General features: G+C 38.9%; 1 protein-coding gene across 1 annotated transcript in view; it reads left to right on the top strand.

Annotated features, from left to right (window-relative positions):
• Positions 1 to 19,826, top strand: part of SCEL (sciellin) — a 311,533-nt gene that overhangs the window by 107,095 nt on the left and 184,612 nt on the right. The window lies entirely within an intron of this gene.

The raw sequence follows: 19,826 nt of genomic DNA, 5'->3' as shown, positions 1-19,826 counted from the left end.
TTCACTCAACATAATACCCTCCAGTTCCATCCACGTCGTTGCAAATGGCAAGATCTCATTCCTTTTGATGGCTGCATAATATTCCATTATATATATACCACACTTCTTTATCCATTCATCTGTCGATGGACATCTTGGCTCTTTCCATAGTTTGGCTATTGTGGACATTGCTGCTATAAACATCGGGGTGCACGTACCCCTTTGGATCCCTACTTTTGTATCTTTGGGGTAAATACCCAGTAGTGCAATTGCTGGATCATACGGTAGCTCTATTTTCAACTTTTTGAGGAACCTCCATACAGTTTTCCAGAGTGGCTGCACCAGCTTGCATTCCCACCAACAGTGTAGGAGGGTTCCCCTTTCTCCACATCCCCGCCAACATCTGTCGTTTCCTGACTTGTTAATTTTAGCCATTCTGACTGGTGTGAGGTGGTATCTCATTGAGGTTTTGATTTGGATTTCCCTGATGCTGAGCGATATTGAGCACTTTTTCATGTGTCTGTTGGCCATTTGGATGTCTTCTTTGGAAAAATGTCTGTTCATGTCTTCTGCCCATTTCTTGATTGGATTCTTTGTTCTTTGGGTGTTGAGTTTGATGAGTTCTTTATAGATTTTGGATACTAGCCCTTTATCTGATATGTCATTTGCAAATATCTTCTCCCATTCTGTCGGTTGTCTTTTGGTTTTGTTAACTGTTTCCTTTGCTTTGCAAAAGCTTTTTATCTTGATGAAGTCCCAATAGTTCATTTTTGCCCTTGCTTCCCTTGCCTTTGGCGATGTTTCTAGGAAGAAGTTGCTTCGGCTGAGGTCTAAGAGGTTGTTGCCTGTGTTCTCCTTTAGGATTTGGATGGACTCCTGTCTCACATTGAGGTCTTTCAACCATTTGGAGTCTATTTTTGTGTGTGGTGTAAGGAAATGGTCCAGTTTCATTCTTCTGCATGTGGCTATCCAATTTTCCCAACACCATTTGTTGAAGAGACTGTCTTTGTTCCATGGGACATTCTTTCCTGCTTTGTCGAAGATTAGTTGACCATAGAATTGAGGGTCCATTTCTGGGCTCTCTATTCTGTTCCATTGATCTATGTGTCTGTTTTTGTGCCAGTACCATGCTGTCTTGATGATGACAGCTTTGTAATAGAGCTTGAAGTCCGGAATTGTGATGCCGCCAGCTTTGCTTTTCTTTTTCAATATTCCTCTGGCTATGCGGGGTCTTTTCTGGTTCCATACAAATTTTAGGATTATTTGTTCTATTTCTTTGAAAAAAGTGGATGGTATTTTGATGGGGATTGCATTGAATGTGTAGATTGCTCTAGGTAGCATTGACATCTTCACAATATTTGTTCTTCCAATCCATGAGCATGGAATGTTTTTCCATTTCTTTGTGTCTCCCTCAATTTCTTTCATGAGTATTTTATAGTTTTCTGAGTACAGATCCTTTGTCTCTTTGGTTAGATTTATTCCTAGGTATCTTATGGTTTTGGGTGCAATTGTAAATGGGATCGACTCCTTAATTTCTCTTTCTTCTGTCTTGTTGTTGGTGTATAGGAATGCCACTGACTTCTGTGCATTGATTTTATATCCTGCCACTTTACTGAATTCCTGTATGAGTTCTAGCAGTTTTGGGGTGGAGTCTTTGGGGTGTTCCACATAAAGTATCATATCATCTGCAAAGAGTGAGGGTTTGACTTCTTCTTTGCCAATTTGGATGCCTTTTATTTCTTTTTGTTGTCTGATTGCTGTGGCTAGGACTTCCAATACTATGTTGAATAGCAGTGGTGATAGTGGACATCCCTGCCGCGTTCCTGACCTTAGGGGGAAAGCTCTCAGTTTTTCCCCATTGAGAATAATATTTGCTGTAGGTTTTTCATAGATGGCTTTTATGATATTGAGGTATGTACCCTCTATCCCTATACTCTGAAGAGTTTTGATCAAGAAAGGATGCTGTACTTTGTCAAAAGCTTTTTCTGCATCTATTGAGAGGATCTTATGATTCTTGTTCTTTCTTTTGTTAATGTATTGTATCACATTGATTGATTTGCGGATGTTGAACCAACCTTGCAGCCCAGGGATAAAACCCACTTGGTCATGGTGAATAATCCTTTTAATGTACTGTTGGATCCTATTGGCTAGTATTTTGGTGAGAATTTTTGCATCCATGTTCATCAGGGATATTGGTCTAAAATTCTCCTTTTTGATGGGGTCTTTGTCTGGTTTTGGGATCAAGGTAATGCTGGCCTCATAAAATGAGTTTGGAAGTTTTCCTTCCGTTTCTATTTTTTGGAACAGTTTCAGAAGAATAGGTATTAATTCTTCTTGAAATGTTTGGTAGAATTCCCCTGGGAAGCCATCTGGCCCTGGGCTTTTGTTTTTTGGGAGATTTTTGATGACTGCTTCAATTTCCTTAGTGGTTATAGGTCTGTTCAGGTTTTCTTTTTCATCCTGGTTCAGTTTTGGTAGTTGATACATCTCTAGGAATGCATCCATCTCTTCCAGGTTATCTAATTTGCTGCCATAGAGTTGCTCATAATATGTTCTTATAATTGTTTGTATTTCTTTGGTGTTGGTTGTGATCTCTCCTCTTTCATTCATGATTTTGTTGATTTGGGTCATTTCTCTTCTCTTTTTGATAAGTCTGGCCAGGGGTTTATCGATCTTGTTAATTCTTTCAAAGAACCAGCTCCTAGTTTCGTTGATCTGTTCTACTGTTCTTTTAGTTTCTATTTCATTGATTTCTGCTCTGATATTTATGATTTCTCTTCTCCTGCTGGGTTTAGGCTTTATTTGCTGTTCTTTCTCCAGCTCCTTTAGGTGTAGGGTTAGGTTGTGTACTTGAGACCTTTCTTGTTTCTTGAGAAAGGCTTGTATTGCTATATACTTTCCTCTTAGGACTGCCTTTGCTGCATCCCAAAGATTTTGAACAGTTGTGTTTTCATTTTCATTGGTTTCCATGTATTTTTTTAATTCTTCTTTAATTTCCTGGTTGACCCATTCATTCTTCAGTAGGATGCTCTTTAGCCTCCATGTATTTGAGTTCTTTCCGACTTTCCTCTTGTGATTGAGTTCTAGTTTCAAAGCATTGTGGTCTGAAAATAGGCAGGGAATGATCCCAATCTTTTGGTACCGGTTGAGACCTGATTTATGACCTAGGATGTGATCTATTCTGGAGAATGTTCCATGGGCACTAGAGAAGAATGTGTATTCCGTTGCTTTGGGGTGGAATGTTCTGAATATGTCTGTGAAGTCCATTTGGTCCAGTATGTCATTTAAAGTCTTTATTTCCTTGTTGATCTTTTGCTTAGACGATCTGTCCATTTCAATGAGGGGGATGTTAAAGTCCCCCACTATTATTGTATTGTTGTCGATGTGTTTCTTTGCTTTTGTTATTAATTGCCTTATATAATTGGCTGCTCCCATGTTAGGGGCATAGATATTTACAATTGTTAGATCTTCTTGTTGGATAGATCCTTTAAGTATGATATAGTGTCCTTCCTCATCTCTTATTACAGTCTTTGGTTTAAAATCTAATTTGTCTGATATAAGGATTGCCACCCCAGCTTTCTTTTGGTGTCCATTAGCATGGTAAATGGTTTTCCACCCCCTCACTTTCAATCTGGGGGTGTCTTTGGTTCTAAAATGAGTCTCTTGCAGACAGCATATCGATGGGTCTTATTTTTTAATCCAGTCTGTTAGCCTGTGTCTTTTGATTGGGGCATTTAGCCCATTTACATTCAGGGTAACTATTGAAAGATAGGAATTTAGTGCCATTGTATTGCCTGTAAGGTTGTCTGTGTTCCTTTCTGGTCTATGTTGCTTTTAGGGACTCTCTTTGCTTAGAGGACTCCTTTCAAGATTTCCTGTAGGGCTGGTTTTGTGTTTGCAAATTCCTTTAGTTTTTGTTTGTCCTGGAAGCTTTTTATCTCTCCTTCAATTTTCAATGACAGCCTAGCTGGATATAGTATTCTTGGCTGCATATTTTTCTCATTTAGTGCTCTGAATATATCCTGCCAGTCCTTTCTGGCCTGCCAGGTCTCTGTGGATAGGTCTGTTGCCAATCTAATGTTTCTACCCTTGTAGGTTACATATCTCTTCTCCCGAGCTGCTTTCAGGATTTTCTCTTTGTCTATGAGACTCGTAAGTTTTACTATTAGATGTCGGGGAGTTGACCTATTTTTACTGATTTTGAGAGGGGTTCTCTGTGCTTCCTGGATTTTCATGCCTGTTTCTTTCCCCAAATTAGGGAAGTTCTCTGCTATAATTTGCTCCATTATACCTTCTGGCCCTCTCTCTCTTTCTTCTTCTTCTGGGATCCCAATTATTCTAATGTTGTTTTGTCTTATGGTATCGCTTATCTCTCGAATTCTGCCCTCGTGATCCAGTAGTTGTTTATCTCTCTTTTTCTCAGCTTCTTTATTTTCCATCATTTCATCTTCTTCTTCTTTTTTTTTTTTTAAAGATTTTATTTATTTATTTGACAGAGAAAGACACAGCGAGAGGGAACACAAACGGGGAGTGGGAGAGGGAGAAGCAGACTCCCCGCCGAGGAGGGAGCCCGATGCGGGACTCGATCCCGGGACTCCAGGATCATGACCTGAGCCGAAGGCAGTCGCTTAACCGACTGAGCCACCCAGGCACCCCATCATTTCATCTTCTATATTACTGATTCTCTCTTCTGCCTCATTTATTCTAGCACTTAGCACCCCCATTTTTTATTGCACCTCATTAATAGCCTTTTTGATTTCTACTTGGTTGGATTTTAGCTCTTTTACTTCTCCAGAAAGGGTTTCTCTAATAACTTCCATATTTTTTTCAAGCCCAGCTAGTATCTTTAAAGTGATGATTCTGAACTCTAGATCTGACATCGTACTAATGTCCGTATTGAGTAGGTCCCTGGCAGTCGGTACTACCTCTTGTTCTTTTTGTTGAGGTGATTTTTTCCGTCTTGTCATTTTGTGCAGAGGAGAATAGATTAATGAGAGAACAAAATGCTAGCAGAGTAACCACGTCCCCAGAAAATATACTTTAAGCAAATCAGAAAAGACCTGAAGCAGTGGGATAAGAAAGGGATAGAGAGAAAAAAGAAAAAGAAAAAAAAGAAAAAGAAAAAGATAAAGATAAAAACAAAAACAAACAAAACAAAACAACAACAACAAAAGAAAAACCAGAATGTGATCAAATATGATCTATATGGTATATAGATCAGTGCCACACACTAGATTTGGGGTGTATTTTGGTCTTTTAGAAGAAAGTGCCTCCCAAAATTTTCAAGAAAGAAAAACTTATATATGTACAAAAATAAGGGTTGATATGATGAAGGGATGGAATATGACTATAAAAATGGAAATTATAAAAAATTTTATAAAAGGAATTGATAAGAAGTTGTTTGAAAAAAGAAAGAAGAGGATTTAAAAAAAGAAAAAAGAAAAAGAAAAAAAAAAAGGGAGAGGATGTGATCAGGCAGGGGAATAGAAAACACCATATACTAGAGATTTAGGGTATATTTTAATCTGTTAGAAGAAACTATCTCAAAATTTTAAAGAGAGAACAACTTATATATATAAGCCAAAAATATGGGTAACTACTATGAAGGGATAGACTATGACTCTGAAAATGAAAAATAAAAATGTTTTTTTTAAAAAAAGGGATTGATAAGATGTTGGTTGAAAAAGGGAAAAAGAAAAATTCAAAAAGAAATAAAAAGACAAAAAAGACAGTTAAAAAAATTAACTTTAAAAGACTAAAGAATCATGGTTAAAAAGCCGTGAATTCTATGTGCAGTAGTCCCCTAGCGCTGGAGTTCTGCCGTTCTCATTGATCGGTAAACTTGGTCTTGGCTGGCTGTTCTCGCTGATCTTCTGGGGAGGGGCCTGTTGCCGTGGTTTCCAAATGCCTCTGCCGGAGGCGGAATTGCCCCGCCCTTGCCCCCTCCCGGCTAAGTAATCCGCTCGGGTTTGCTCTCCGGGGCTTTTGTTCCCTGCGAGCTTTCCGTACAGCTTTGGAGGCGGAGAGTGAAAATGGCGGCCTCCCAATCTCCGCCCCGGAGGAGCCGAGAACTCGGGCCCCGCTCTTCAGTGAGCCCCCAGAGAAAAGCCGTCAGTCACTCCCATCTCCCTGGTCTCCGGCCGCACTCCGTGCTCACCCGGCCTGTGACCGCGCGTTTCTATCTCTGGCACCCGACCCCGGGTGGAGTCTCCAAACCCAGCAGATCCCTGTGGTGCACTCCCGCGCAGCTCCTCCTGGGGAAGGAAGGTGAGTCTCCCCGGATCTGCCGCTTCTTGGGTCCCTGCTGGAGGAGCAGGGGCCCGACTGGGCTGCGGCTCACAGTTTATGGCAACTCCGAGCTGAGAGCCCGCGCCTGGGCTCCGCCTCTGCAGCCGGCTTCCCTGCTCCGTTACCTGGGAGCTCTGCCACACTCAGGCACCCCCGGTCTTTCTGTGACCCCGAGGGTCCTGAGACCACACTGTCCCGGAGGGTTCCACCCCCCGCTTAGCCACCAGAGTGACGTCCCTCGGCGGAGCAGACTTTTAAAAGTTCTGATTTTGTGCTCCGCAGCTCTATCACTTGCCAGAAGCGGCCGACAGAGGCCCCTCCCCCGCCATTATCCTCCCGAATATCGCCTCGGATTCACTTCTCCGCACGTCCTACCTTCCAGAAAGTGGTCGCTTTTCTGTTCAGAGAGTTGTTGCTATTCCTTTCTTCGATCTCCTGTTGGGTTTGTAGGTGTTCAGAATGGTTTGATCCCTATCCAGCTGAATTCCTGAGAGGAGACAAAATCCAGGTCTCCTACTCCTCCGCCATCTTGCTCCGCCCCCCCTTGACTAATTTTTATAGATATATTTTATTTACTACTTTTGCTTCCTACTTTTCTTACTGCTGCTTATGGTCTTTCTTTCCACTCACAGAGTCCCTTTTAACATTTCTTATAAAGCTGGTTTATTGGTGATGAATTCCTTTGTCTTTTGTTTGTCTGGAAAACATTTTATCTTTCCTCCTATTCTGAATGATAGCCTTGCTAGATAGAGTAGTCTTGTTTGCAGGTTTTTTTCTTCCAGCACTTTGAATATATCATGCCACTCCGTTCTAACCTGCTAAGTTTCTGCTGAAAACTCAGCTGATAGCCTTATGGGGTTTCCCTTGTATGTAACTATTTTCTTTTCTCTTGCTGCTTTTAAAATTCTCTATCAGTACTTTTTGCTATTTTAATTACTATGTGTCTTGGTGTGGACCTCCTTGGGTTGATTTTATTGGTGGCTCTCTGTGCCTCTTGGACGTGGATTTCTGTTTTCTTCCTCAGATTTGGGAAGTTTTCAGCTATTATTTCTTCAAATACATTTTCTCGCTCTTCTCCTTCCAGGATCCCTACAATATAAATGTTATTACACTTGACAGTGTTGCTGTGTTCCCTTAATCTATTTTTATTTATTATTATTATTATTTTCTCTCTCCTGTTCAGCTTGACTGCTTTCCTCTTCTCTGACCTCCAGGTCACTGATCTGTTCTTCTGCTTCATCTAGTTTACTATTTTTTCTCTCTATTGTATTTTTAATTTCAGTTATTGAGTTATTCATCTCTGATTTTAAAAAATGTGTTTTCTTTCTCTTTGTTGAGTATCTCACTGAGGACTCCCACTCTTTTCTCAAGTCCTGTGAGTATTCTTATGACCATTACTTTAAATTCTGTATCAGGCATATTACTTATCTCTGTTTTGTTTAGCTGTCTTGCTGTGATTTTGTCCTGTTCTTTTATTTCATGCATTTTGTCTAAACCTCTGTGTCTGTTTCTATGTGTTAGGAAAGTCAACTACATCTCCTGATCTCAAAAGTAGTGGTCTTATGAAGAAGAGGTCCTGTAGTGGCCTACAGTGCAATTTTCTCTGTTTGCCAGAAACTTGCACTTCAGGGGTGTCTCCTCCGTGGGTTGCATGCACCCTACTGTTGTGGCTGACCCATGTTTACCTTCAGTCCAGTTATCTGCAATGCCTTGTTTGCCTGTTGTGGGTAGGGCTTGGTCCCTGTGTTGTTCATGGGCCAGTCTGAGGCCATCTTGGGCTTGCATTGGTTTAGACCAATCTTTTGCCAGGACTTCAGTCACTGAACTGCAAGGTGCTCTTCCTTTGTTGGCTCCTGAGAAGCTTTCGCTGGTGGATGGAGCCTGCAGTCATACTGGCTGTCTGCCACCAGCTCACTGCTGGGCTGCAGTTAAACTAGTGTGTGGGTTATCTTCCTGTCTTCCTGGGACAGGAATCACTTTGGCCTGGCTCCTGTTGAGGCTGCTTGCACACTGCCATGTTTGTGGTGCTGCTTTGGAAAACTGGGAGGCCGAGTTGGAGAGAGCACATCTGCAGAAGAAAGCAGGAGTGGGAGCACTTACCAAGCTAGGTGGAGAGTGTTCAGGCTCTGCTGGTTCCTGCAGCTCTCTGTGTAACTAGACTGGGGGTCAGGGGAGGGAAATGGCACCCGCTAGCTTTTTTGTTCTTCTGGAAATCTCCTAAAGATCCCTGCCCCTCTAGCTCATGTTTTGAGATTTAAATCTCCTTCCTGTATACCTCATGTTTTTTCAACTGCTGCTTCAGTGCTGTATCTCAGAGGGGATGTTTGTTATGCTATCTCTTTAAGGGTGGGGATTCAGTTTCCTTTGGCCACTGATTTTTAAAGTTCTAGGAGTTAAGCCCCACTGACCAGAAGAACTCATGATGTTAAGTTCCTCTGGTTTTCAAAGCCAAGTGTTATGGAGATTCATCTTTCCAGTGCAGGCACCCCATGCCTGCAGTGCCTGCTATGGGGGCTGCTCTAATCCCTTCTCTGTGCCTGTGGTGTCCCTCTTTCCCATGGACAGTCTCAAGGATCAATTTGTTTCCTGACTGCCTCTGCCCTTCCTACCCTTTTTGGTGTGGCTTCTTCTCTATGTTTAGCTGTAGAAAATTTGTTTTGCCAGTCTTTGAGTCACTTTCTGGGTTATTTACACTGATGTGGATGTTACCTAGTTCTATCTGTGGAACAAGGTGAGCCCAGAATCCTCCTTCTTTGCCATCTTCCCTGAAGTCTCTTTAATCTCCTCTTCTTTTTTTTTTTTTAAGATTTTATTTATTTATTTGACAGAGAGAGAGAGCACACAAGCAGGCAGAGCAGCAGGCAGAGGGAGAGGGAGAAGCAGGCTCCCTGCTTAGCAGGGAGCCTGATGTGGGGCTCGATCCCAGGAGTCTGGGATCATGACCTGAGGTGAAGGCAGATGCTTAACTGACTGAGCCACCCAGGCGCCCCTAATCTCCTCTTTTAATAAGGACACCAGTTATATTGGATTAGGGCCTACCCTAATGATTTCATTTTACCCTAATTGCTTCTTTAAATACCCTATCTCTAAATATGGCCACATTCTGAAGTACTGGGAGTTTGGACTTCAACAATGAATTTGTAGGGAACATAATTTAGCCCATCACACATACTAAGGGTCATATAAAAGATGCAAATAAATTGCTTTGGGAAAATTCAGAGAAGACTGAGGTACTCCAGATATTGCAGAGGGTAGAATTCACATAAAAATCAATTGATTAACAATTGATTTGGAACTATTTGACATATATGATTCCTTAAAGCAGAGCCATTCTTCCCAGAGCACACGGAGATAAAATGGGGCTATCCTGATGAATTGATAAGGAAATAATAAATAAAATGATGGGATACATTTGTGTCCTTTCATGAGAAACACTTAGAGGAGTAAAGAGGTCCTTTGGTGAGATTCTTCAGTTCCATTCCTGGGAGACAAACAAAGCCAGCAGCTAATGAGTCTTCTGATGGATCTGCCCATATGAAAGAACCAAATTTGTTGCTATGTTCTTAGCAACTGTCATGCCTAGCATGCAGATATTAGTGCATCTTCTTTGAGACAAAAACAAACAAAAAAACCAAAAAACCACAATACAATATTTTGAAAAGGTTATTTTTCTCATAAAAGAATCTTTTCCCATAGATGATGACATATTTTACATGTGAAGTAAACATGCTATATTCTTTAGGGTCCTAGTTGGTATATTCCTGAAGAAAGGTTCACCCTAAAGTAGAAGTCTAATCAACTGGAGCCAAAATGTAATTCTCTTATGAAAGCAGACAATGTTCACAGCAATCCTTTCATTGCCTTATCAACAAAGATGAAACTGCTCAAGTTGGTAGGAACTTACTTGGGCTGGTAGTTTAATCAACCTAATTTGGCCCATCATTATTCTGGTGCTACAGGTGGAAATATATGGACCTGGGACAGGGAAAAATCCCTGGGAAGGAAGATAAGATGTGTAGACAAGGATGACTCATTCACTAGAAGATAATGTAATGAAATGGCATGTAGAGTCTGAAAAAAAAAATGGTTAGAAGCTCATTTGAATTTCCAGACATAGAAAAATAAGAAATTCCACATTTAGGTTATTCATCTGTTGGCATAAGTATTTGCTAATTTTATACCTTGTATGTTTCTCACTATCCTTTACCATTTCAGGCAAATGTGCTACTAGAGAATTTTGAAAATAATTTAGTTCTCAAATTCCAAATAATAGCACTAGTGGGGCAAAATGAATGTTTTCGTGAAAAGTAGTAAAATGGGAGAGTGGGGGGATGCTCAGTAATGACAGATAAAATGCTGTGTTTTTTCTAACATAGTATTGTTTCAATTGTAAAGTCATTGAATTCAATTATCTATGAGTGTTTAATTGTTAACATGTGAATTTAATTAATGATAGTGTACAATTTTTAGTAGGACTTACTGGAAATTTTCTAAGAATGTTGATTCTTTTCAAATCACATTGTTTTTCAGATGGAGTCTGTTGGGTTTTAACAAAACCCCATAGCTGATTACAGGTAGGAAATAATTATATCACATGACTATTTTCATTGCTGGTGTTGGTTTTTGTCTTAGATCCAGCACAACAATGTGCTGCTTAGCAACACACTTCCTGTAGCCAAGGAAACATTGTCACACAGTTAGAGGAAGAGATGGAAATGGATAATCGAAGGCTATCTTTGAGGTGCTGAGAGGACACTTGCAGGAAGGAAATAAATTCAAAGCAATTTTAATCACAACTTAAATGATTAAGGTTTGAAAAACATTTTTTTTTACTTCACTGTTGCCTAAACTTGGTTAGGGAGAGATTTTGTAGATGGAGATGCCACCTTAAGTTTCAAGGCTCAAATGTGTATGTGTGGAGGGCAGGGTGTGGGTGTGTATGTGTGTTTAGGTGACAAAGTCAATTCTAAGATTCTATCCCAGGGAGATGGAGAAGCTTTCTAAAAAGGGTCTTAAAGGAAGTCAAGAGATATGAAAAGAAGTAAAGAGAAGCCTGAAGGGCAAAGTTTCTTATTCTTTTACCCATGTGTCTCAGTAAATCACATAAAGTCACCCAATAAATGTTCTTGGATCTGCCCTTGGGACCTTCTATTGGTCCCAAGCCAATAGAAGAGCATATAAGACAACACTGACCATGTGTGTTCATATAATTGCAGAGGAGCTTCAAGGAAAGCAACTCAATTCACATTTTTAAATATTTTGCAGTATTCAATTTAAAGGTGTTTGTTGTTGTTGATCTTGGTTTTAAATAGTTTTACTATAATGTACTTGAGTATTTTGTTGTTCTTGTTCTGCTTGAGATTCATAGAATTTCTTCAATGTGTGACATGCTTTTATCAATTCTGAACATTTATCAGCCAGTTTCTCTTCATTATTATCTCTGCATCATTAATCCTCCTTCCCCCTCCCTCTTCTCTCTCTTTCCCTCTCTCTCATTATCTTGTCATTTTTTTCTGGGATACTTATAAATATGTTAGATGTTTTTCACCATGTCCTATATATTTATACTCTGTACTGTTTTTTTAAATAATTTTTTTCTCCAAACTTCAGTGGATCCATTTTATTGAACTTGCTTCCAGTTTCCAATCCTTTCTTCTGCTGTATCTAATTGGTGTTAATCCCATCAGTGAATTTTAAATTTTTATTATTGTACTATCCATTTATAGAATATTTATATTTAAATATTTCTTGAAGATTCCAGTTTTCTGATGAAATTACCCATCTTGTCATGTGTTTCCTTGGATATATTTATGATAACTTCAAAGGCTATATAACTCTAAAATCTGGATCATCTGTAACTCTGTTTCTATTGTCTGTTCTTTCTTTTATTTGCCAGATATTTGGTCCTTTCCAGGCGTACCTGAGAGTTTTTTATTGAGCACAAGGCACTGTGGTTGAAAAATTGTAGAGATAATTTGAGACTTTCACAGATGCTATTTCTTCCAAGGAGGAGTTTTCTTTTCCTTTTCTGATTGGCAGTTAGATTAAGGGAAGATCACTTGACTCTTATCTGGGGTTTATCGGATTCAAAGATGAGTTTCAGTCTTGGTAAGGTTTTGTTTCATATTTTTTCTTATAATATAGTCCTGGATTCTTAACTGGAAGTATGAGAGATTTTCTAAGGATTCCCCTCCTTGGAGGGCCCTAATTTTTCAATAGTAAGACTACTGAAATACCAATTTAGGTAGGCAGACTTTTAGACACTGCTTTCTGCTTGGTTTCTTAGTCTCTCCTTCCTGTGTAGCTCAGGAGTCATCAAATTCCTTCAGGGGGAGAGTGCTGCAGAATGTTGGGTTGATATCAGTGAATTTCCCTTCTTTCGAAGATCTGGCACTTTAAACATTGACTGCCTTGGTAGTTTCTTGATTTCTCCAAAGAGATTTTCTATTTAAATTTTGTCCAGATTTAGAATTATAGTCATATTCAAATTGGAATGCAGTAGTAAGCTCTTTTACTGTATTGAAAATGACCTAATTTTCTTTTATCAGAACAATTTATTTTTCTCCTTGTGTTCATGATACTTTTTTGGTTCCCTTTTTAAAAAAACAACTTTTTTTTTTTTTTAAGATTTTATTTATTTATTTGACAGAGAGAGACACAACAAGAGAGGGAACACAAGCAGGGGGAGTGGGAGAGGGAGAAGCATGCTTCTCGCAGAGTGGGGAGCCCAATGCGGGGCTCGATCCCAGGACCTGGGGATCATGAGCTGAGCTGAAGGCAGACGCTTAACAACTGAGCCACCCAGGCGCCCCTAAAAAAGCACTTTTTGCCATTCAACCATCAGCCCTCCCAGTTTCATTACTTGACTTTCTTTGCCACTTTTATTGCCATCATTTTGCTTCTATCCTAACATTGATTATTTCTTGTTGCATTAATAAAAAAGTTCAGTTTAAATCCATCTGCTACTCTCCAGCCACTGTTCATCTTCCCTTTTAATTTGCTGCAAATTTTAGTATCTATTCCTGTATAAGTAACCACTTTAAAAATAGTGGATTGGGCGCCTGGGTGTCTCAGTTGGTTAAGCGACTGCCTTCGGCTCAGGTCATGATCCTGGAGTCCCAGGATTGAGTCCCGCATCGGGCTCCTTGCTCAGCAGGGAGTCTGCTTCTCCCTCGGACCCTCCCCCCTCTCATGCTCTCTCTCTCTATCTCATTCTCTCTCAAATAAATAAATAAAATCTTTAAAAATCTTTTATGGGTTGGTTGACAATTACTTTTGCTTCATGTAGTGTCTGTCAGCTGGGGTCATATGGCTGCAATTAGTTGGTGGCTGGACTGGGTCTGGAACACCAGAAATGGTCTTACATGTCTTGTCTCATCTGGGATGGGTAAATGGCTAGAGTACCTTGATTCTCCTCCATGTGCATCCCTTTCTCCAGCAGTCTAGACTGTCTTTCCTAAAGCATGACAACTGACTTTCCAGAAAGCAGGAGTGGATGCTGCCATGTTTCTCAAATCCTCAGCCCAGAACTGTCACAAAGTCTATTACTTCTGCCACATCCTCTAGGTCAAAGTAAGTCACAAGTCCAGGCCAGAACTGAGATGAGGCGAAATAGATTCCTGTTCTTAAAGGGAAGAGGGGAGGGGCCTACACATACAGAGATAAGAGAACTTGGTGGCCATCTTTAAAAGCAATCTACCATAGTGCATATTTATATAAAAGCATATTCCTTTTTTCAGTACAATTTGCTGATAGTACACTATTTGTTTGGCTTCTGCCCCAGAATTTTTTCTCTACCTGCAGCTAAGTTCAGTTACTTTCCACCAGTAGGCTCAGGCAAAGCATAAGCGCTGGACACAGTATCAATCTAAAACAGAAAATTTTACTTGGACCTTTTCTAATTACTTGTCCCAGTTTTAATAATTCTATTTCTGTCTTTCTCTCTCTCTCTTTTTCTGAACCAAACCTACCTATATTCTATTCCTATTACCTCTTTTTAAATTTCCTGAACCTCATTGCTTTTTGGGACTGCAATATCTTGTCTTTCTTGACCCTCTGCAGGTCATTTTTTCTTGATTAGATTTCTCTTTATATCTTCAGAACATTGGCATCTTCTCAGCACTCTCTTCCTAGTATTGTGGAAAATACTTGCCCTTCTTCCAATGGGAGGGTCTTTGTTCCAGGTACTGTTCTTATTGTTTCTTTTTTTTTTTTAATTTTATTATGTTATGTTAATCACCATACATTACATCATTAGTTTTTGATGTAGTGTTCCATGATTCATTGTTTGCGTATAACACCCAGTGCTCCATTCAATACATGCCCTCTTTAATACCCAACACCAGGCTAACCCATCCCCCCATGCCCCTCCCATCTAGAACCCTCAGTTTTTTTCTCAGATTCCATAGTCTCTCCTGGTTCATCTCCCCCTCCGATTTCCCCCCCTTCAATTTTCCCTTCCTGCTATCGTCTTTTTTTTTTTTTAACATATAATGTATTATTTGTTTCAGAGGTACAGGTCTGTGATTCAACAGTCTTACACAATTCACAGCCCTCACCATAGCACATACCCTCCCCAATGTCTATCACCCAGCTACCCCATCCCTCCCACCCCCCACCACTCCAGCAACCCTCAGTTTGTTTCCTGAGATTAAGAATTCCTCATATCAGTTAGATCATATGATACATGTCTTTCTCTGATTGACTTATTTTGCTCAGCATAATACCCTCCAGTTCCTTCCACGTCATTGCAAATGGCAAGATTTCATTCCTTTTGATGGTTGCATAATATTCCATTGTATATATCTACCACATCTTCTTTATCCATTCATCTGTCGATGGACATCTTTGCTCTTTCCATAGTTTGGCTATTGTGGACATTGCTGCTATAAACATCAGGGTGCACGTACCCCTTCGGATCACTACATTTGTATTTTTGGTGTAAATACGCAGTAGTGCAATTGCTGGGTCGTATGGTAGCTCTATTTTCAACTTTTTGAGGAACCTCCATACTGTTTTCCAGAGTGGCTGCACCAGTTTGCATTCCCACCAACAGTGTAGGAGGGTTCCCCTTTCTCCGCATCCCCACCAACATCTGTTGTTTCCTGACTTGAAAATTCTAGCCATTCTGACTGGTGTGAGGTGGTATCTCGTTGAGGTTTTGATTTGGATTTCCCTGATGCCGAGCAATGTTGAGCACTTTTTCATGTGTCTATTGGCTATTTGGATGTCTTCTTTAGAAAAATGTCTGTTCATGTCTTCTGCCCATTTCTTGATTGGATTCTTTGTTCTTTGGGTGTTGAGTTTGATAAGTTCTTCATAGATTTTGGATACTAGCCCTTTATCTGATATGTCATTTGTAAATATCTCCTCCCATTCTGTCGGTTGTCTTTTGGTTTTGTTGACTGTTTCTTTTGCTGTGCAAAAGCTTTTTATCTTGATGAAGTCCCAATAGTTCATTTTGCCCTTGCTTCCCTTGCCTTTGGCAATGTTTCTAGGAAGAAGTTGCTGTGGCTGAGGTCGAAGAGGTTGCTGCCTGTGTTCTCCCCTAGGATCTTGATGGGCTCCTGTCTCACACTGAGGTCTTCCAACCATATTGAGTCTATTTTTGTGTGTGGTGTAAGGAAATGGTCCAGTTTCATTCTTCTGCATGTGGCTGTCCAATTTTCCCAATACCATTTGTTGAAGAGACTGTCTTTTTTCCGTTGGACATTCTTTCCTGCTTTGTCAAAGATTAGTTGACCATAGAGTTGAGGGTCCATTTCTGAGCTCTCTATCCTTGCTTTTATTGTTTCTAATAGGATTAATCCCTTTATTTCCAAAATGAATTGATAACTCCAAATCTATTTTTATTATTATTTTTTGAAACAGCATAAAACATGCAGCCATGGGGTACAATGGACTCCACAGGTTATAAAGGGCCTATGTGTATAGAAAGTTTTACTAATTTTGATAGTTGCCGTTATATCTTTTGAAAATGAAAATTTATTCTTGAATAGAATCAAATTTGGCCAGATTTTCTCAATTTGGCTGCAATATTAAGCTACTAGCATTTGTGTTTTAATTTGTCACCAGTTTTTAAAAAAATATCGTAGGTAATGGATTAAAGGCAAATCTATGTTTTATTCCAATAATTTAAAAAATTATTATTCTGTGAGATGCTTGAGACACTTTAAGTCTCACCTAATGTCTATGTGGCTAAGCAGTTGTAAGACCATATTATAAAATATGAAATAAAATGTAAACATTCATCTCTAAACAATATCACTGAGCACATCAAATTTGTCTTTTGTAATTCAGAATTTTTCTCGCTAATGAAAAACATTTAAAATTAATTAATGCATTTATTATTGTTCAGGTCTTTGGGAAAAAAAAGTATGTCATGACTGTATTATTTTACTATGTAAAAAAAGCATAAATATATATTATTGGCAAGTCAGGACCTCTTTGAAAGGGCTTTGACATTTTTTTAGGTTTTTAGAATAGAAAAGTCTCTGTTGTCAGTGACAAAGCACTAAGAGCTGTCTTAAAAGCAGTTAATTCTTTGATAGTTGGCCACATTTTAGCTACTAGAATGAAGAAATCTTTGTAAGATCATATATTAATTTATTTGTCAACAATACCTATCTCTCATAAAGACTAGGTGGAAATTGTCCTTTTAAGGTTTATCATGCTTTTCAATTTAAAAACTCCTATAGCCAAAATGTCACTGAGAACTGAAATATAGAGTTCTTGCACTCTCTGATTTGTCAATTACTGTCTGAAACTTGGCAGATTTCAACAATTAAGTCAAGTTGCTGAATTGCTTGTATTTCTGAGTCCAGGCCTATTAATTTAAATGGATGAAAAGTTCATTGTGAAGATGAAAAAATTATTTTCAGTAGACTTATGCAAATCATTACTAGTTATATTGCTTTGTGTAATTTTATTAAAAGTAAAATTGAACAAAAAATTGAACTCAGAATTTTCTGGGTAGTCATAAATTATGTGAGTGCTAGTTTTTTGAAAATTTGCTCTTGGATTTTAGTTTGGACAATTTCCATCACCATATCTATAGCATCACATTCTTTCCCCAAGTTTCAAAACAAATTAAAAAAAACTATTTAAGGAATACTACGGGAAAACAATGTTTAACAATCTCATGATTCAGCTTAGGGGCTCCAAAGGTTGAAAAAAATGGAAGTTTTAAAACAATGATGATTTTGTTAATGGCAAATTTTAATTAAAGTCTCCAAATTTTGTTTTAAAATTTATACTTTGAGTTAACACAAAATGTTCATTTATCAATGAAGTTTTCAGTTTCAACTTAAATTTTGGTTTTCTAGTATAAATTTTTTTTTTAAGATTTTATTTATTTGACAGAGAGAGACACAGCGAGAGAGAGAACACAAGCAGGGGGCATGGGAGAGGGAGAAGCAGGCTTCCCGCCGAGCAGGGAGCCTGATGTGGGGCTCAATCCCAGGACCCTGGGATCATGACCTGAGCCGAAGGCAGACACTCAACGACTGAGCCACCCAGGCGCCCCTCTAGTATAAATTTTTTATTGTACATTTTTTCAGGGTGGAGGGGTTTCCGGTGTCTTCATTACCTTCCTTTTTCCTTTCTGATAAAATTCACTTGTATCTTTCACTTTAGGAATGTTTTTCCACACCACATTTCTCAGTCATGTTGTCTAATACCAGCCACACCTATTATTATCCCTTCCATTCCATTCATACCTCCTTCTTTTACTTCCTCTGACCCTCTGGCTTGGAACTCCTGTGTGTATCTGTGTTCATAGCAGTCTTTTTGTAATATTAAGCAGTCCTTCCACTGATTCATCCAAGATTTATTGAGCACCTGCTCTGTGCCAATTTGTGTGCTAGATTTTGGAGATAAGATAATGATAGTCCCTCCCTGAGCTCTTTGAGGTTAGGGTTTATGTCTTGTTCATCCTGGTATCCCTTGTGCTTGACACACACCTGATTCATAACTGACCTTTCATAAAACCATTTTTAAAGGAATCTACAAAAGCCCATCTGCCTATGAAGTGTCCCATTTGTATTGACTGTTTCCTCTTAGTTCCAATAACATTTATTCACATTTTGGAGACTATTCCATGTACCAGTCAGTAAAATATGGGGGATAAATATTGTTCTTAGATTTTCAAATGAAATTCACTACTGTGGCAGCAAATTGCCTGAGGACAAGGAACACACATTGTGCAAACATTACTCATTGCTATATTAAGCTGGGTTTTAAGGCAGCATTCGGTTGAATTGCTGACTTTCTGGTTAGGATGTCTGTTGTGGGTAAAACAATCTGTGTAGCACCAGCTTCATGAGGCCACACCTGAAACATACCTTTTGTTTCGTGACCCGGAGACCCAAAGGTTGGGAAATATAGAATGTAAAAGGAAATTAAGTTGTCTATTTAAAAATCATATAATATCATTATTTATATTCTTATCACAATGGAAGAGACTACCATGTGGCAAGGTGTGTAGTATCAAGACATTTGTGAAATTAAAGTAATTTGATTTTTATTTCTGAGCAAAATAGAATATTTTTAAACTGCAGAAATCATTCCAGAAAAATCTTATAAATATTTCCTGATCCTTCTTCTGTGAGTAATCAAAATGAAATTGAACTGGGATGACATATTCACATTCAGTTATTCAGTTATTCACTTCCTGGCCTTGCAAACTTGGCTTAAAATAATTTATTTTCAGTCACACTAGTTCCCAGAACTGTGAAACTACTATCAAATTTTTACTTGAAAGGGTCGATTCGTGTATTGCCTGGCATTGGATTACAGTCCTGAAATCTCTAAAATCTCATTCTTTGTTTTGCCCAAATTTCTTGTGAAGAGTAAGTGCTCATGCTGACTTTAATAGCCCTCATTTGTTTTTCTAGATAATGTATGAGTTAGTCTTCATGGTTTGTAGAACTCAAGATCAGACTTGCTCAATGCAATTCCTTTCTTCCATTTGTTTTATTTTTTTTAAGATTTTACTTATTTATTTGACAGAGAGAGAGCACAAGCAGGCAGAGCATCAGGCAGAGAGAGAGGGGGAAGCAGGCTCCCCCCTGAGCAAAGAGACTGATGTGGGGCTCAATCCCAGGAAACTGAGCTGAAGGTAGATGCTTAATTGACTGAGCTACTCATGTACTTCCTTTTATTTTATTTGTGAGGAAATTACCCCTTTCAGGAGCAAAGAGGTTGATAAAAGATGACTCACAGAAAAGTTTGTTTTAGGTTGTTTACCAAAAGAGAGTATGAAAGGGGTCTACATCTAAGGTGAGGCTTAAGAGACAGAGAAGAGAAAGGAAGGGAAGGGAGATCTAACAAGCTAAGGAAAAAAGACTTGGAATTTGACATTAAAAATATGTATCTTATCTATCCATTCCTGACATATTTATTATAATTTCTATCAAAGTTCATGATCCATAGAATTTCATATAAATTCAAAATATTGTTCAGTTAATTTTGACTTCCACTGAAAATAAATTTTGTCAACCATCTTTTGTTGAATGTTTTAGAACTAAACTCGTAACAATGACATCTATAAAAATGCCATT

The sequence above is a fragment of the Mirounga leonina genome, unplaced genomic scaffold (genome assembly GCF_011800145.1).
Source record: "Mirounga leonina isolate KUSES-001 unplaced genomic scaffold, KU_Mleo_1.0 Mir_127, whole genome shotgun sequence".
Classification (NCBI taxonomy): Eukaryota; Metazoa; Chordata; class Mammalia; order Carnivora; family Phocidae; genus Mirounga; species Mirounga leonina.
Note: the sequence above shows the minus strand (reverse complement) of the source record. Positions and strands in the feature narration are given on the sequence as shown.